Source organism: Budorcas taxicolor, chromosome 9 (genome assembly GCF_023091745.1).
Source record: "Budorcas taxicolor isolate Tak-1 chromosome 9, Takin1.1, whole genome shotgun sequence".
Classification (NCBI taxonomy): domain Eukaryota; kingdom Metazoa; phylum Chordata; class Mammalia; order Artiodactyla; family Bovidae; genus Budorcas; species Budorcas taxicolor.
In genome coordinates this window covers 38,033,549-38,053,059 of record NC_068918.1, presented here as the reverse complement: position 1 = coordinate 38,053,059, position 19,511 = coordinate 38,033,549, and positions in this window count along the sequence as shown.

Below are 19,511 nucleotides of genomic sequence, written 5' to 3'. Positions count from 1 at the left end.
TGACTATATATATATTTCTGAACTCTTTACTCTGTTCAGACAGAGTTTGTCTTGTGTTTTCGCTCAGTCATGTCTGACCCTTTGCGACTCCATGGACTGCCAGGCTCCTCTGTCCATGGAGTTTTCCAGGCAAGAACACTTGAGTGAGTTGCCATTTGCTTCTCCAAGGTATCTTCCCAACCCAGGGATCGAAACTTCATCTCTGTATCTCCTGTATTGCCAGGCAGATTATTTACCACTAGCGCCACCTGGCAAGTTTCACTGATATATTTGCCTATTCTTTCACAATACCACACACACACTGCCTTGATTAATCTTGCTTTTCAATAAGTCTTGAAGACAGAAGTGCCAGTTCTCTGACTTCTGTTCTCCTTAAGATCGTATTGATTATTCTGGGTCTTCTGCCTTTCCATATAAACTTTAGAAGCAACCTGTTGATACTTAAAAAACACTTTGTTGGATTTTGACTACAATTTCATTGAATCTATAGAACAAGGTGGAACAAACTGACATCTTGACAATGCTGAGGCTTTCTATTCATAAACATAGACTATCTTTGCATTTATTTAGTTATCCTTTGATTTCTTTCATCAGAGTACTAATATCATTTTCTAATAGAGCTCGTACATATTTTATTTGATCTATGAATAAGTATTTTAGTTTGGGGAATGCTAATATAAAAAGTATTACTTTTTGTTTCAATTTTTGTTAGTCTTTCTAAACCTTATTCTTATAGTTATCCAAGTTTTATATAATGTATATCTACTGTTAACACATTTATATGCATCAATTTTAATGTTAAACCTGTCACCCAGAAGCTGATAATTTTTTAAAGTAGATTTTAAATAGGTCACTCACATTAGTACCACCATTTTGTACTCTCTGCCATTGTGATAACAGTTAATATAGATATTTTTGTATAGTATATATATTAAAATAGTCTGTGTACATACATCTTGCTTTTCTAGAGTGAAGACATTTTAGGTGATCAAGCTGGATTATTATATTCTTGGATATTCACAGGTTGGCCCTAGGAGTGGGTACAGTTTACCAACAGCTATTGTTGTCAGGTCTCCTCTGCAACCCCACTCACATACAATCTCTAACTAATCTCTACATAATTATTTTTAAATTAATTCACAGCAACTTAGAACTTCCTGGAACTCAGATACTTAAATATATATGTACATTCACTGAAGTGCATTAAGAGACTTCTTCCTCTTTGTTAAGCAGAGTCATGTCCTTAAAGGCCAATGACAAATATATTAATTACCTGCATTAACCTTCCATGCCTTCCCATTTAATTTAGAATAAAATCTAAGCCCCTAAAAATCTCTGCTGGCTAGGTCAAGCTAGAAAAAGGCAGAAACACAAATTTATACTTTTCCTAGGTCCCCAAGTGTTTCTAAACAACTAGTATTGAGCATCTCTGAAAACCCCACAAGTAATACCAAAGAAAGACTGAGTTTGGAAATGTACGTCAAACTTTGTCTAGAATGCTTTGAAAATCCTGGTAGAATAGAATGAACAGTAGGATGTGAGACAATACATTTCAATACTAGTCCTGAACCCAACACTAATTTATTATCTGTATGACATTAAACAAGTTTATTTTTCTAAGGCCAAGTCTGCCATTTGTAAAATGAAAGTTAGTCTTTGGAGTACTTTCTAGCATTGCAATAGCTAAAAATGTTATTATGGAAAATGATCTTTTAGAACTAAAGTATTCACAGTAGAAAGGCCTTAGGGTGTCTATAGGGTATGATGCTTTAGCAGCTGCAAAGAATTCACTAACAGCATTAAATGTAAGAACTATCTGTATACTGAAAAAGACATTAGAGAAAGAATAACACAATATTTTAAAATGTTAGCAATGCCTTATCTTTATGAGCAAGTGAAATGAGATGCCTTACATGAAAAGATGCTCATTACTGCTAATTATTAGAGAAGTGCATATCAAAACAACAAGGTATCACCTCACCCAGTAAGAATGGACATCATTAAAATGTCTACAGATAATAAATGCTAGAGAGGATGAGGAGGAAAGAGAACCTTCTTACACTGTTGGTGAGAACAGAAACTGATGCAGCCACTATAGAAAAAAGTATGAAGGCTCTTCAAGAAACCTAAAAATAGAATTGCCACATGATCCAGCAACTGTATTCCTGGCATATACCCAGACAAAACTATAATTCTAAATGATACATGCACCTCTATGTTCACAGCTGCAATATTTACAATAGCCAAGACAAGAAAGCAACCTAAATGTCCCCGACAGATGAATGGATAAAGAAGAGGTGGTGTGTGTATATATATATGGGACTATTAGTCAGCCATTAAAAGGAATGAAATAATGCCATTTGTAGCAATATGGATGGACCTAGAGATTATCATATTAAGCAAAGTAAGTCAGAAAGACATAAGAAGAATAACATATGATATCACATATATGTGGGATCTACAATATGACACCAATGAACATATCTATGAAACAAAAACAAGCTCACAAATATAGAGAACAGACTCATGGTTGCCATGGGGAAGAAGAGTTGCAGAAGGGAAGTTTGGAATTAGCAGATGCAAACTATTATATATACGAATGGACAAACAGCAAGGCCCTACTGTATAGAACAGGGAACTATATTTAATATCCTGTGATAAACCACAGTGGTAAAGAATATGAAAGAGAATATATACATACACACACATATAAAACTTAGTCTCTGCTGTATAGCAATAATTAAACACAATATTGTAAATCAATTACGCTTCAATTAAAATATAAAAAAAGAAATGAGTCACCTAAATAAAATTGAGTTTCTTTAACTTTAATGAAAATTTATATTACTTATATACAAAAATAGAAATTTCTGATTTTTACACCTGTGGGCTGAAATTTTCTCAAGTTTTGATAAGCACTTAAGTGAGTTAGTATGCCAGTGATCCTAATATCTATCATATCCTTGGTGAAATTCAAAGATGCAGGAAAAGTGGAAATATTATAGGAAATAAGAAAACTATCCCACTACATTTATAATCTTGGATTAAAAACTGAAGTTATCTCTATGATAATGTAACCTGATCTTTTTTGCTTTATTTGCATTTATTGCTTCCATTTTTCATTTGCAGGCATACAGCAAAGTGGTTGAAGTTTTACATATATATATGTGTCTGTGTGTATATATATATATATATATATACACACACATATATTCTTTTTCAGATTCTTTTCCTTTATAGTTTATTACTGTAACCTGATTCTTTAACAGTATTTCTTATATTCCTGTCCTAAAAATAAATAGTTCTGGTTAATTAAATGATGTGTTTGAGTGAAGGATATCAATTTCTCATGAGCCATCAATAATTACAGTACTGAGGGAAATCATAATACCAGGAGTAGCAATGTTTTATATTTATTATTGTTATAGAAAAAACTTTCTATATGTGAAAGAAATTCTAATTCCAAAACTAAAAAAGATTATTATTCTAAATTGGGAAAATTAAATTTTTCTACCTGATAAAATCCATCTTAAAAAATGTTTTTAAAAAACATTTAAAAGCAGATATTAAGAATGACGTGTCTTACAAGAATATTTTTGCATAATGAAGGATAGGAATAGATGGTAAAAATAATAGGAGATAGTTCTTAATGGAATTGAGAAATATAATCATCTTTTCTATGTAAAAGCACTGATGAAAATATAAGAGAGAGAATCTGAAATTTGTACACCACATGAAGCAGTACCCCAAGCATGAGTTCATACATCAAAAGCATGTTAATCATGTACTAGTCATATAAACCAAGTTATCTGCTCCCCCTTTGTTTTACCTCCCTGCAAATTGCCTTGTTTGAAATATGGCAAAAGATTATTTGTAGTTGTTTGTTCACTAATTTATTTTTCAATATGTTGATATTTTCCAAGGTCAACATTACCTTACCTGCTTCTCAATGATAATGATTTGAATCTATGCACATAGTGCCCAATAAGTAGCAAATGGAAATGATAGTTTTCACTTGTTCTCTTATAATCTAAATTTATTTTCTTTGTATTTCCATGAGAATGTAAAAATAACTTCAATATCTCAAGTTGCTTGGAGACCACATTAAATTTCAACTATCCTTCCTATATTCTAAATTTTATCACATAGCTTATTTGTAAAATAAGGTTTTGTTTTACACCATTTTATTAACTTGATTCAATTTTCCTGTCTCCTTCATTGTCTGGTTCAAACAAATAAATGATTCTTTCAAGCTCTTTTTATTTCATCAGTCATTAAATTTTACTTATTTATATATTAAGAATGTAGTGATAGGATTAATACACCAAATACTTTGCTTGAAAGGGGGTTACTCTGTGTGTGTGTGTGTGTGTGTGTGTGTGTGTGTGTTTGGTATATTCTGAAATAGATACATCTCTCTCATCTATATAATTTGACATAATTATTGGAAGAAAATAAAGTGCAAGGTCATTGCCTAATTGGTTCAGAAAGTCAAAGGAAAGAAAATTATTAGGATACTGTTACAGAGGTTGTTTATTGCTAGTAAATAACAATTCAGGTTTGCTCTTCTTTGCAACAGCAAAAAGGAAGAAAATTCAGGGTCTTAAATCAATTATTAGAGCAGGAACTTTCAGTTTAAGAACCACCTTGTGGAAATAAGAATAATTTAACATGAAGTTTGCAGAGTATGCAAATTTTGCCTAAAGCAGTTATGAGCATTACATTATGCCAATTGTATAAAACTGTATTTTAGAGAACTTCTATAGAGACAAACTTATACTTTCAGTCATTCAATATATTTACAGATTTCTGCCATGATTTAGTGGACTGTTACTCTTAAATTTTCACGTGTAAAGTCTCTGCTGAGTGCTTGCTAGCTCTATAAGTTTTATGCATTGATAAGAACAGTAATACACTGGGGATGAACTGTTACCTGGTAAGAAGACAGCATCGCTTTATCCTATACTCTTCCTAGCTGACTTAAATTATTATAAAAGGGATTTGACAATTGTTAACATTTTGTTAACATATTCATAAAAATAATCAGTGAATTATTTATTCCATTTACCCAAAAAATGATTATTCAAATTCCCTTTGGTACTGGGACATAACATTGTATAATTTGTATACTTGATAGATTTCAGAATATTAACTGTAGTATACTGCCCTTTTTTGAACGTTGCAAAATTGCTTTTATAAACACTAATCTTAATTTTTTTTTCATATATTTGTTTGAGAGTTTGGAATTTTAAGAATTCATTTAGTTATTCCATTTCATATGTCATGCATTAATGATTTAAATTCATTGCTGATTTGTGTGTATGTGTGTGTGTTGGGTGTGTTTGTGTATCTTTTTGTAACCTTGGTTTCTATTGTTGAGTTCTAAGGAGATTTATGTTAGAATTAGCACAATCTTTTTTTCTTTTTCTATTTTAATGTCACATCAACATAACCCTAGTCAATCAGGACAAAATACTCTCAGAAGAGAAAACTAGATATAATTGATAGAATAAATTCACTCAGTTAACATTAGTAAACAACTGAATATACTCTTGACTCTAAAGTTTGATAGTTTCCATATTTACAATGGCAGCTTAAAGTAGCAAATTTAAAAAACATTGTTCCTAGGGTATGTATGCTAAAAGGATATTGTGCACTTTCTATTTGAAAGAGTATTTCGAGATAATTTTTTTTTATTATAAAAGAAAAATGTGTTTCTTACAGAGAAAGAAGAAAAAACCAAAAAGAAATAACAAACAAAAATGTATTTTACTCCCAATCATTGAATACCAAATATGCACTCAAATTTTGTGTGTGAATTATACCATAGCATTCTACCTTTTGTTTTTAAAACATACTTGAGAACCCATAATTTTAAAAAAATGATCACAAATTAGATTCTTGTCTGTTTTTCATTTGTTTCAGATTTTCTATTTTGTGTTACCACTCTGTTTGTCAATTTCTATGCCCATAAGTACCTTCTTTAATTCCTAAAACTGTATAATATATTTGAATATTTGTAGTCTTTAAGTTTAAATAAATAATAACCAAAGGACATGAACAGAACTGTGCTGTACTCTTAAGTGCTTCTGAGACTCAAATATATGCAAATTTTAAAGTCTTTACCTTTTTTAATGCTTCACTTAAAGTTCAATTATTCCACTAAAACCATCAGTTATACTTTTGCATAATAATTCCTAAAATTATTCAACTGCTTACTGAATGCATTGTAGAGATGTAACATCTAGTATGGTAATATTAGAAATTTTAAAGATGACATAATGCTACATAAAGTTATCTTATCTCAGATCAGTATTGGTCTTAGGATTTATCCAGGTTTGAGATTACACTTTGTTTGCAAGTAAAACTAGTTATGAGGAGAATATAGAACACAGAAGCTGAGAATTGTCTCATTTCATCTGAATGATCATAAACAACAAGCAAAATACATGCTGAATGATATACTCTATTACTATTGTTTACTGTCATTTACCCTGAGGGTTTGTCTTTGGCAGGAATTATATCAGTCAGCTATAAGCAAACTGTAGTCCAATACCTGGCCATAAGTCCTATGTCAAATATTATCTAGATACAGATGGATGAAACTGAAGAAATCAACTGTGAAGGTGTTCCCATCAACAACAGCAGGGTGTTTACAAACTTCACAAAACATACGATATTTTATTTCACAAATGCGCTTGAATTGCAAAATAAAGAAATCAGTGACTCTTCTCTGACCATTGTAGCTGCTAAACGGGAATTTTGTGACACATGTATACTCAGTGTCTTGGAAATAAATCCCCTAATTCTCCTGTGTGCTTATCATGTTTATTTGTTCTCCTTGTTCACAGATGTTAATTATGTTAGCAAAGGTTACTGTTTAATCTTAGTGTTTTTAACTTCTTTTTTTATTTTGACATTCTGTTTATGTAGAAAAACTGAGATGAGTTTAAATTTCACTTTTGGCACTTATTTTGGCAAGAGATTTATTTTTCTCTGAACTTGAAATATGTTATAAGAAAAATACAAATATATAGTGGTTGTGAAGATGAAGTGAGGCAACACATGGCAAGTGCCTAGAATAGTGGTTGGCATGTGCTGGGTGCACCAAAAACTTGGCATTTGGTGGAATTCTCCTTTTATAGACATTATTTTGTTTTGCGGTGAGACAAAACCAAAAAAAATTCTTTTTTCAAAATAAAATAGTTATCGATCAATTTCAAACCCATTTCCTGCTGCCAAACAGAGCTTTTGTGATTCAGAATTCCTAAACAAGTCTCCAGAGCTCTTCAGTGCATATAGTAGGTTGCCCCCAGTTTTTATTCTCCTGGCCTTCAAGGATTTAAAGAAAATCAAAGTGGTGGAAAATACTAGGTCAAACATTATTTATTTAAATCTATTGATATTTTAAAATACTGACTAGCTGTTAATGATCACATTTCATTAAGAGGAACACATCTACCAGAATGGAGTAGAACTACAAACTGCTAGATACCATGATCTGGAAAAGAGGTAGAATTCCCATTTCTATTCTAATCTGAGTTTTCTTTAAAATACAATTTTGAACAAGAAACAAAGGGTAGAATAAGGGGATTAAATAGAAATATTTGACCTGACTTGCTGGCAGCTGAAGACATGGAGTAAGGAGTAAAAATCATATGCTTTACAAATTCTTGACCTGCCACCAGAATGAACTCAGGGCCCTCAAAATGCAAGGCAGTCCCACTTATTAGTTCCAGCATCTTACTATCAGCTATTATAGGAAGCACCCAGCTGTGGACAAGGATTACTGGACTGTTGGTACAGCTATACCATTTAATTACTGTTTGCCCGCCACTTGTCTTTGTGGGAGATGATAGCTAAACCAAGCAATTGTTATCCATGGTCCATTAGAGCTCAAAATGCCCTAATTGTTGACTTAGCTCAGTCACAAGTTGTGGAGGGAAATAGGTAGGCTTTGGCTGACAAAGTATTTATTGATTTTTTATGGGATTTAAAACTTTCACTTGTATTTAGACAATTAAATGAGACAAAGAGAGTGAATTAATAATTTTGAGCAAGACCACATACTTGCCTAGTGGATGAGGATGGAAGAAAGTGCAAAAACAGATACCATCCTGACTCTTAAGGAGCTTTCAGTTTTGTCAAGGAGAAATATGACAATAAAAAAACTGAAAAACAATGGCTAAGTCCTTTAAAATAATGTGCATGCTGTTATGAAACTTTAAAATGAAATATATCCTTCGTTATAAAGTACAGACAAGATGAAGTGAGGCAACCCATGGCAAGTGCCTAGAACAGTAGTTGGCATGTGCTGAGTGCACCAAAAACTTGGTATTTGGTGGAGTTCTCCTTTTATAGACATTACTTTGTTTTGAGGTGAGACAAAACCAAAAAAAAATTCTTTTTTCAAAATAAAATTTCTCCAGAGAAGATAGGTTTGAGTTAGAATCTGAGGTATAAACAGGTTCACTAGGGTAAGGAAGAAATATAGGAAGAAAGTATTACAAGACAAAAAACCATGTGAAATAGGGCCTGATACAGAAGACAGTTAACACCTTAACATTGACAGGAAGCTCAGTGGGGCTAGAGTGGGGATGGGTTAAAATGACAGGAGAGAGGTGGCCAGGCCTGATGGCCATTCATCAGTCATTCAGTCATTTGCTTATTAGTTCAATGAATATACATGGAGCAGTAACTAGGTTATTTTTCATATGTTGGAACTAAGATCAGTGAACACAGCTGAAAACTTCTCTGGGCCTGACAGTGTCAGGTAATATTAGCTATGTTTCAGAGAGTTAAAACAGGCTGAAATGATGGATGTGGCAAGTTTTCTAGTGAAATTGAACATTCAAGGGGGAAAAAAAAAAACTTTGCGAGAGGAGTGATTAGTGGAGGGAAAAAAATTGTAAGAGTTATTCATGGTGAGAACAAGGGGAAGAGCATTTCATGCAGAGAAACAGCTTGTGGATGACCTTAGGAAAGTAACAAGCTTCAGTTACAAAGAACAGAGCAAAGATCAATGTGGCCGAAACATAATGAGCAGGAGAGAGGGGCAGGAAGTGACACTGGAGAGAGAGGCAGGGACTGGATCACACAGGGACACAGAGAGTGGGGTAAGGAACTCAGTTGTATTCTCAAAGTGATCTTAAGCCTTTGAAGAATGTGTGCTGATGGTGGGAGTAGTTGTGGGAACAGGGAATAGAGCAATAAATCAGTCATATTTTTTTAAACATCAGCCTGTCTCCTTGATAGGAAATGGATATTCTAGGGGCAAGATCAGATTAGCTATAAGGATGCTAAATCAGTCTGAGGGCAGGGTGGAAATAAAGACTGCTTAGATTACAGTTTAGATGAACACAAGAATGATCTCAGGTTGATAGGTACTCAAGAGGCATGCTAACACATCAGGATGAAATGAAGGAGGGAACAAGGATGATCCCAATTTTCTCTCTTGAAATGTGGCCTGGATGTTCTTTAGGAGATGGTGGAAAGAGAAGAATTTGAAGAGAACATCTGAAACTCTGTTTTGGTCAACTGAAGTTGAAATACCTTAGACATTCAAGCAAAGATGCCCAGTGAATAGCTTGATAAACAGTCTAAAGTAGGTCAGGACCGAGTATATAACCTTGAGAGTTATCAGCATAAATTGTACAAGGTAAGAGTTCCAAGGTGAAATGGAGATATTTAAGGTAAGAGGACAAAGAATCTGGCCATGGGCTAGTCTAGGTCATAATTAGGCTTCACATTCTAGAAATAACAGTTTTTCTCTTCAAGCCTTTTATTAATACTTGTATCATTTGTGATCAAGCAAGATATCCACACACAGATTTCGTCAGAGCAACTTGTTTCTATTAACAGGAATGAAGAGGGAGCCTAGACATCCACAATTTCTACCCCTCAACTGTCAGTATAAGTTCCACTCTCAACATTGAATCTACTCAGAAAAACATCTCATTACAACCTTTTTTCCCCCTATTATACATTCACCTTTAGAAACCAGAAAAACCCAGATAAACTAATCTACATAAGCGCTGAGCACTTCCCAATTTATATCTTTATCACACTTCTCAATTCCAGAAATTCTTCATCTATGCCCTATGGAATTCAAAGACTGTCAGCAGCAAAATATTCTATTTTCTAAGCCTCCTCTCTGAAACTTTCTATTATTTTCTTGTGTTAAAACAACAACAAATAAACAAAAACAAACAAACAAAAAAAATCACCCGCTTCCTCCTTCGAACAATGTTTCCTTCATAGTCCTCCAGGAAGGTAGAAGGCATTGTTGTGATTGCTAGGCTGGGAGGTGGGCTAGTGATCCTTTTGCCCCTCTTAGCTGTTTTTATAAAATTCTACACACTGTCTTTTAAAAATACCGGGGGCCAGCGTGAGGAACTCCGCCCATGGCAAAGGTCATGAGGAAGGAGGCTTGGCATACGCAAAGGCGTGATCAAGCCTCAGGAAACCCCCTGTTCCCGAGCATCTAACCCCAAAACCAGAGTCTGTTTTATGCTCTCACCTACACCTCTGACTTTACAGGGGACTCTCCCCCATAACCATTTCTCTCGGAGAAGGAGTAGACGTGCAGCTCCAAGGCAATAAAAATTCCTGGGCGTGACAAGAGTGTTTCAGCTTACGGACTCCTCTGAAGGTTAACTAGCCCGCCTGTATAGGTTCATCTGGCCACATGTGATTGTTTACAGCCTCCAAATCTGAGAGACACAAGATGTTTTAGACTTACTAAAGGCAAATTCTTTTGGGGAGTTGGAAATTATTAGTATAGTGGGTTGGTTAGGAACTATATTGGTGAAGGGTTTTTTCACTTGTTGTGTCAATAATTGCTGCTAATTCCCTGCTCTGGGTGGGACAAGGATGTCTCAGGTCAAACCTCTCTGCTGACAGACTAGCTTGTGTGACAGGATTATCCATACTCCTGCCACTACCCACATGATTGTTTACTACCTCTCAACCATAAACAGCACAGAGAGTTTTGGAGTATTTTGAAAGTCTTAATTAGCATAGGGCTTTTTCTTCTTGTTGAGTCAATGATTGCCGCCAGGCCTCCATATCCTTAGGCACCTGGGAATATATTAATCAATGTATTTGGAATATAGCAATGGAAATATAGTAGTTTTTAAGGTTAGCAATACTAGACTTTCTGAGTTAATGGATTTTCTCTTTCGTAATAGATCACTGTACTTTGTTATAAATCACTGTGTCCTTGCTATGTAAAAATGTAACTTTATCACTATCTTAAGACTAAATAGATCTTAAGGGGAACCTTGGTGAAAGGATTTTTATTTGTTGGGCTGATGTTTGCTGCTAAATCTCCATATTCCCTGCCCTTATAATGAATATAACTAGCATATAGGAGAAATAAGCATTAACCTTTAAGCATATAGGAGAAATAAGTATTAACCTTTAAGATTAATCATGTTAACCTTGGGTTAAATAAATTCCTTTCTTGATTGTAACTCACTACACCCTCATCCTATAAGAATGTAACTTTATTTGGAGGGTGGTGCCTGGTTTAAGAAAAAACACCCTTGGAAGAAATAAGTTTTTTGGTTATCAGAAAGAAAGGATCATGAAGTGTCAGCAGGTCTCACTCATGGCCAGAAGATGATGTAATATCCCTAAAACCTTTTTTTTAAATACATTTATGTGAAGCACCTGATTTTGATAACGGTCAGGACTGCTGACCCCCACGTGACTCTGTATTCATCCCTATGTGTAACAAAAGGTATATAAGCAAACCTAAAAATAAAGAAAATGGATCAGTTTCCGGAAAGACTGATTCCCTCATGTCGTTCTTTACTGCTCCCTGTTTTTCTGGCTGAATTCCCATCTGGAGCATGGATGCTATTCCACATAGACCAAGTTATTCAGCCTCTTTATCTCCACTAATCTTCCTACTACACTATCCGTTTCTAATCTCTCTCTATATCTGTAATTAAATGTGCATTTTTCCAAAGACGCTGACTCCGTCCCCCCACCTTTGAATCACCCTGGATCCACCAGGGCTGGACCCCGGCATAAAAACACCCAGATTTTAATCTCACAACCATTGAGTATGTCACCTACATCTCTTCATTTGTTACTATCATTTTCACATCCCAATTATTCAACCTGTGTGTTCCAAAGATGTCTGATCTTAGCTCACTATTGCTCTATCCACACTACTCCAGTCTTAATTCTTGGTGACTTCAGTGCACATGTTCTTGATCCAGATAACTCCCAGGCTCCTCATTTCCTTAGTCTACCTTCCAATTATCTTGCCTTTAGTCACATACTCACATGATCTTATCCCTGAGCTTATCATAACCAAATCAAGGCAAACCCCTGTAATAACAATGATATGCTTTTCACTTGTTGATCATCACTCTTTTTCAAAATAAATTCTGGGCATACAGAATTCTAGTTGAATAGCTGTATACACTCAAGAGTGATCACTACCACAAGTCATCTATAGTTAGCATCCATCACCATAGAGTTGACTCCTTTTGCCTACTTTACCCACCTCCTAACCCTGTCCCTTCTAGTAGCTGCTCATCTGTTCCCTGTATCTATGAATATCTATGAGCTTGTTTTTACTATATTTTATTCATTTTTTTGGTCTCAGCTACAACCATTTTTTATTTTCAGATTACATGTACATATGAAATCATATTTGTCTTACTCTATCTGACATAGTATAATATCTCAAGGTCTACCCATGATGCCACAAATGATAGGATTTCATTCTTTTTTATGGTTTAGTAGCACTTCCTGTGTATGTGTGTGTGTACACACTCCATCTTCTTTATTCATTCATGCATGAGTGGATACAGGTTATTTCCATATCATGGCTATTGTAAATAATGTTTCAATTAATATAGGGGTGCATATATCTCTTTGAATTACTGTTTTTATGTTTGTAAGTTAAATAGCCAGAAGGAAATAGCTGGGTCATACTATTCTAAATTCTTAAGGAATCTTCATAATGTTTTCCACAGTGGAGTTTGAATTATTTAGACAGAAACCTAATACATTTCTATGATTGCTATTTTTGCTGACATTCCACATCCAATTCATCAGTAAATGTCCTGGCTCTATTTTTAAAATATGTCCAAAATCTGACCATTTCTCAATATCCCCCAATGTTATATCTCTGGCCTCAGCTGCAGTTATTTTTTAACTAGATAAGAATAATGAGCACCTAACTCAGGAGTCTCCAACCTCCAGGACCCGTATCTTCTGTCATATCAGTGGCAGCATTAGATTAGAAATGAAAAGTGAAAGAAAGTGAAAGTCACTAAGTTGTGTCCAACTCCTTGCCACCCCATGGACTGTAGTCCATGGAATTCTCCAGGCCAGAATACTGAAGTGGGTAGTCTTTCCCTTCTCCAGGGGATCTTCCTAACCCAGGGATCAAACACAGGTCTCCCTCATTGCAGACGGATTCTTTACCAGCTGAGCCACAAGGGAAGACAAAATATACTGGAGTGGGTACCCTATCCCTTCTCCAGCAGATCTTCCCGACCCAGGAATTGAACCAGGGTCTCCTTCCTGCATTGCTAGTGCATTCTTTACCAACTGACCTATCAGGGAAGCCCAGATTAGAAATAAAGTGCAAAATGAATGTAATATGCTTGAATCATACTGAAACCATCCCTTGTCCATCAGTCTGTGGAAAACAGTCTTCCAGAAAACCAGTCCCTGGTGTCAAAAGGTTGGGGATTGCTAAACTAACTGGTTTCTATGTTCTCATTCTGTCCATAATACTTCCGCCAAGATACAGATTTGAGCAGAGGATGGTGTGAACTGATATAAAGTATTTCTCTGCATGCTTTTATAAAACTAGAGCATATTTCTTTGTTCACAACATCCTCTGCTCAAATCCCTCTAATGATATCTAATTTCAATCCTTATAAAAAGCAATCTATTTACTATAGCCTACAAGGCCCTGTCACCTGATGGGAAGAACTGACTCCTTGGAAAAGACCCTGATGCTGGGAAAGATTGAAAGCAGGAAGAGAAGGGGATGACAGAGGACGAGATGGTTGGATGGCATTACCAACTCAATGGACAAGAGTTTGAGCAAGCTCCAGGAGTTGGTGATGGAAAGGGAAGTTTGGTGTGCTGCAGTCTATGGGGTCACAAAGAGACGCACATGACTGAGCGACTGAATTGAACTGAACTAGGCCCTACATAATCTGTACCTTTGTATAGATCTGTATAACTCTGATACCTCTCCTGCTATATTCCCCTTACTAACTCTATACTATCCACATAGGTTCTTCTAACCCATATGATGCTCAGCCTCAGTGCCTTTGCCTTTACAGATCCCTCTGGTTAGAAAGTTTTCCCAATTTCCACATGACTAACTCTCTCATCTCCTCCAAGTGATCGAATATCATTATAGCAACCAACATTATCAGGACAATCCAGAGTTAAATCAGAACCTCCTCACATACCCCTTTATCCCTTGTTCTCCTGAGTTTTTTTCTTTTTTAATAAACTTTTAGTAAAATTATTGATTTGCAGAAAAATTGAGAAAATAGCACAAAGAATTCATTTAAAATCCACACCAAATTTTGCCTGTTATTAACATCTTATATTCTTATGGTATATTTGCTAAAATTAATGAACTGATATGGGTATTATTACTAAGAATTAAAAGTCAATTCAGAATCACAAGAGATTTGTCCTTTTCCTCTATTTATTTATTTATTCCATCATTTATTTATATTGGATGTAATATGGATATTTAATATATACTTCGTGCTATATCCCAATATTATTTTTTTCTCTTCAAGTTCTTTCAGCTTTAGCCATTATGAAATCTTTGTTAGCTTCTTTTGTCCCTTCCTTTGACACACCACCATCATTATGCTTTTCTTTTTTTCTTTTTGGAGCACTTACTTACTTTTTAGCACTCAAAGATCATAATGTATAGTAGAGCCTAGTCCTACAATCATTCATCTCTGCAAAGAGAGATGTTATTGCACAATGGTATTACTAACTAAAATATGTGTGCTAGGTGCACTCTTTTACTGGAGGATTGTTGTTTCTAAGACCTCTTGGCTGACAGAGCAAGAAAATATATGTGTATACACTAACCCTGTGTATATATATATATACACACACACATAACCATAAATATTTCTATAGCTGGCTAGTTCTATTTATATTAAGCTAATCTTGAGTCCATTTTGATGTTTCCAACTCTAACCCATTACCACATGGGTGATTCTAAGCTCTCCCCCTGCTTATTTGTAAACTCTCATTTCAGAAGAAAACCTGCCTCCCAACATCTGCCACAGAAGTACTTACCTTTAAATTGCAGTACATATTTCAAGCAGTATTCATAGTGCTAACTCATATTCCCATAGGAAACAAATTTATGAACTGGCATACAAAATTTATGTACTGTTTCTTTTGCCCTTATTTTTACAAACTCCTCTAATATAGTTACTTACGTCAGAATCACTTTCCCCCACATTGTATAAATTTTTAGTATAGTTAGATCATTTTATCACATTCTGCATTCCATCCTAGAAGAGTTTGATCTTCAATATTTTTTTTAACTTGCAAACATTAAAGTTAAATCTCAGTTTTCACAAATCTGTATTGTCATATCCACCATTACATCATTATACAAAACATTTTCACCACCCTACAAGATCCATTGTACAAGATCCATCACCAACTCCCGGAGTCCACCCAAAGCCATGTCCATTGAGTCGCTGATGCCATCCAACCATCTCATCCTCTGCCGTCCCCTTCTCCTGCTCTCAATCTTTCCCAGCATCAGGGTCGTTTCAAATGAGTCAGCTCTTTGCGTCAGGTGGCCAAAGTATTGGAGTTTCAGCTTCAATATCAGTTTTTCCAATGAACACCCAGGACTGATCTCCTTTAGGATGGACTGGTATTACTATATTTTTCCATTTTATCCACCATAATATGTGTGTAGTGTTGTCTTATTGTTTGAAGTTGAAATTTCTTAAAGACAAATGATGTGCAAAATTTTATACATTTATCCTCTAGTATTATTTTATGTAATACTTTTAATACATTATGTTATTTGTAAATTTATTTATATCTTCTTGTGGAGCTTATACCCAGATACTTTTTAATCTGTTTTGTTCACTGAAATATTTAAGAACCACTTATATCACAAATTTCTCAATAAATGCTTATAGGATGACTGTCTTGAATCTGGAAATAACAGCCAATAAGGCAGAAGAAAAACAAGGACTCTCTATGCTGTTACAGAAGCAAGAGAGAAAACAACAACTGACTGGGCTGCAGAAAAGTTCAGTGAGACCAAACCAAAGACTGATCTATTATATTTGAAAACAATGCCATCAGTGATTATAATAAAACTTTTCTCAGTGGGGATATGGGATGAAAGCATTGCTAAAGAATTAAATATGTAGGAAATGAGAAGTCTGAGACAACTAGAAGTTACTCATTCAAGAATTTTGCTTTTATGGGGAACAGAGAAGCAGAACAGTAATGGAGAACAATAATGGTTCAAGGGAGGATATTTATTACATATAGCAAACACTAAGCATGCTTTTAAACTAATTGGAATATCTAGTATAAAAAAAGTTGGTGATTAAGGAAAGAAAAAAATTATAGGAACAAGTAAATAAGGTAAAACACAAAATGAAAATGAAGGGGGTTATTGAAAGATTAAAATTTCCAGTTATAAAATGAATAGTCATAGGCATGTAACATACAACACGTAATAATTCTGCCATGCATTTTAGTTTGGCAGAATTTTGTGACATTTGGTATCCTATTATAGTTCCCCAACCAGGGCTCAAACCCATTCTGCCTGCAGTGAAAGCACAGTTTCTTAACCACTGGACAGGAAAAGAAGTCCCAATTCTGTACTGCATTTTTGAAACTAGCTAAGAGAGTGAGTCTTGAAAATTCTCGTCAGAAAGAAAAAAATTGTAACTATGTATGGTGACAGATGTTAACTGGATTTATTGTGACAATAATTTTAGATGTATACAATTATAAAAATATTTAACCATTAAATTGTACACCTGAAACAAATATAAAGTTTTGTCAATTGTACCTCCATGAAAAAATGAGAGGTTTTGCTTTCATAAGTGTAAGGATATTTTGTCCATTATAAGAAGAGGAAAATAAGAAAAGTAAAAGAATGGGTACAAATAGCTACAGAGAGAGTAGAAGATTTGCTGGTGGGGCATTGATGGACTTGCTGTCTAGATTTTTTATTTTACTGAAAGAATATTAATTTATAGTCAGGAATGAATATTACAGTAGCATAGAGATATATGAAAGATGGTAGAGGTGGGAAACAATATGAGAATCATTTCAAAGATGGGAAATTGAACATATAGGACAATAGTAATATTATGTAGTAATATTAAATTTCTATAATTTATGGTTATGGCTAAAGTATTAAAATCACCATGTCTAGTCTTCTCTACAATTACAAAGAAATAAAGTTATAGTTTGGGCACAAAATTGGATTTAACCATGTCAAGACATTATTAGTCTTTTAAAACTGAGTCAGAGATGAGTAAATAAGTCAAAGCTACATTTTAAGGAAAATAGTACAATAATGTAACAAGAAATCTAATGTGTATAAGAGATAATGAGAATAGAAAAGGAATGATGTCTAGTGAATTATAGGACTCAACAAAGTAAATGTCTTCATTTGGTTGTATACTTTCTGGACAAGAATTTACTATAGAAAATCAACCAACAGAATATAAATTAATGATCAGAGATTTTAGAAGGAGAGAAAGTATTTCAACTATGATCACGGATGGTTAAGGAATAGTAGAATAAAAGATCATTGCAGTCAGGTAAAAGAACTAAAACTGCTGCTGTTGAAATTGTCAATAATGATGACAGGATACAAATATAGATGAAAAGAGTAAGTGTGTGTGTGCTCAGTCATGTCCACCTCTTTGTCACTCCCATGGACTACAGCCCTCCAGGCTCCTCTATCCATTGGATTTTTCTGGTCAAGAATCCTAGAGTGGGTTGCCATTTCCTCCTCCAGGGGATCTTCCTCTTCCAAGAACCAAACCTCTCATTTCCTGCATCTCCTGCATTGGCAGGCAGACTCTTTACTACTGAGCCACCTGTAATGCCCCAGAAAAGAGTAGTGGGAAGCACTAAAGTGATCAAGTAATTAATGAAGGAGCATAACCAAAATTATGCAGTTAATAGCAACAGAGATGATAAAGTCGAATTGTAGGTACTTGAAAGGAAACCAGTCATTTAAAGGAGTGGGGGAAGGAAAAAGCTTGGAAATAATACTAGGAAACAAGGAGAATATATATCCACAGAAGAAACAATAGCTTCTATTCTAGCTGGCTACACTTTCCAGGGTCTTGGTCTCTTATGTGCAGAGGAGACCAAGAGTTTGACAGCTGTGCTTCCTTGAGGCACAGTGATGTGATAATTTCTGGATGAAGCGCTGTGTCATCTGGAGCAATAGGCTTGGCAGTGACCCATCTGATAGCTTGGTGATCTCCAGAGTTCGATCAGGAGAAAGAAAAATGATCTATTATCTATTCCAGAAAAGTGACTTTATTTTCATCAAAGAACAGCAGGAAACAGTTGAATGATTTGAAAATGAGAGGGAGGAATGAAAGATTTAATTTAAAGGAAAATAAAATAAAATCACCCTCATTGGTGTGTTGGTGATATATGGGAAGGAAATTTATTAGGAAACTACAGCTAAACTCAAAAGAAAGATGATGGCAAATTGGATCAGTGTGGTCCTTTTGGAGAAAAGAAGTGAACTTCTAACAATCATAGATTTCGAGCAATTGAACCAAATTTTCCTAAATGTTGAAAATTCACAAGCCCTCCTTGAGGAAAGAAGGAAAAATGGATAAGTTGATCCATTTTTTTATACAGTAAACCTGTCTATACAATCACAAATGTTCTATATATGTCTTTCAAGTTTAATTAAATGGTAATAGCCATAATAGGCATCATAATTTTTCTTCTATTTATACTCTTTTGGATTGCTCTATAGTATTGCCTTACTTTCTTTTCATTTAATCATAAAATTTGGTATAAACTGAGATTTATAAATTTGTCTTAAATGTGATAATTTTTATATCAATTATTTAATAATATTAGATACAAATAAGCCATGCAAACCACAGTGGTTAATCTGCTTTTGCTTTAGATTAATTTATGTTTTTGCTTCTTTTGAAACTAACTCTTATATATAAAGTCAATTAATTGAGATTTTCAAAAGTTTATTTATCATGGCTACTCTTCAACTCTTTCACAATGCTTAACTAAATATAAATGCTGTACATTGTGCAAAAGAATTATAGATATAATCTGATACCTTGAAGATACTTCTCACATGTTATTAATGAGTTTTTGGAAAGCAACAGACTCATTTCAGTGCATTTGTTTCCTTTTAAATCCATATATATTATGCACTATTTTAAGATACACATACACACACAATATACACATACACAATATTTTTCTACATACCTTGTAACAAG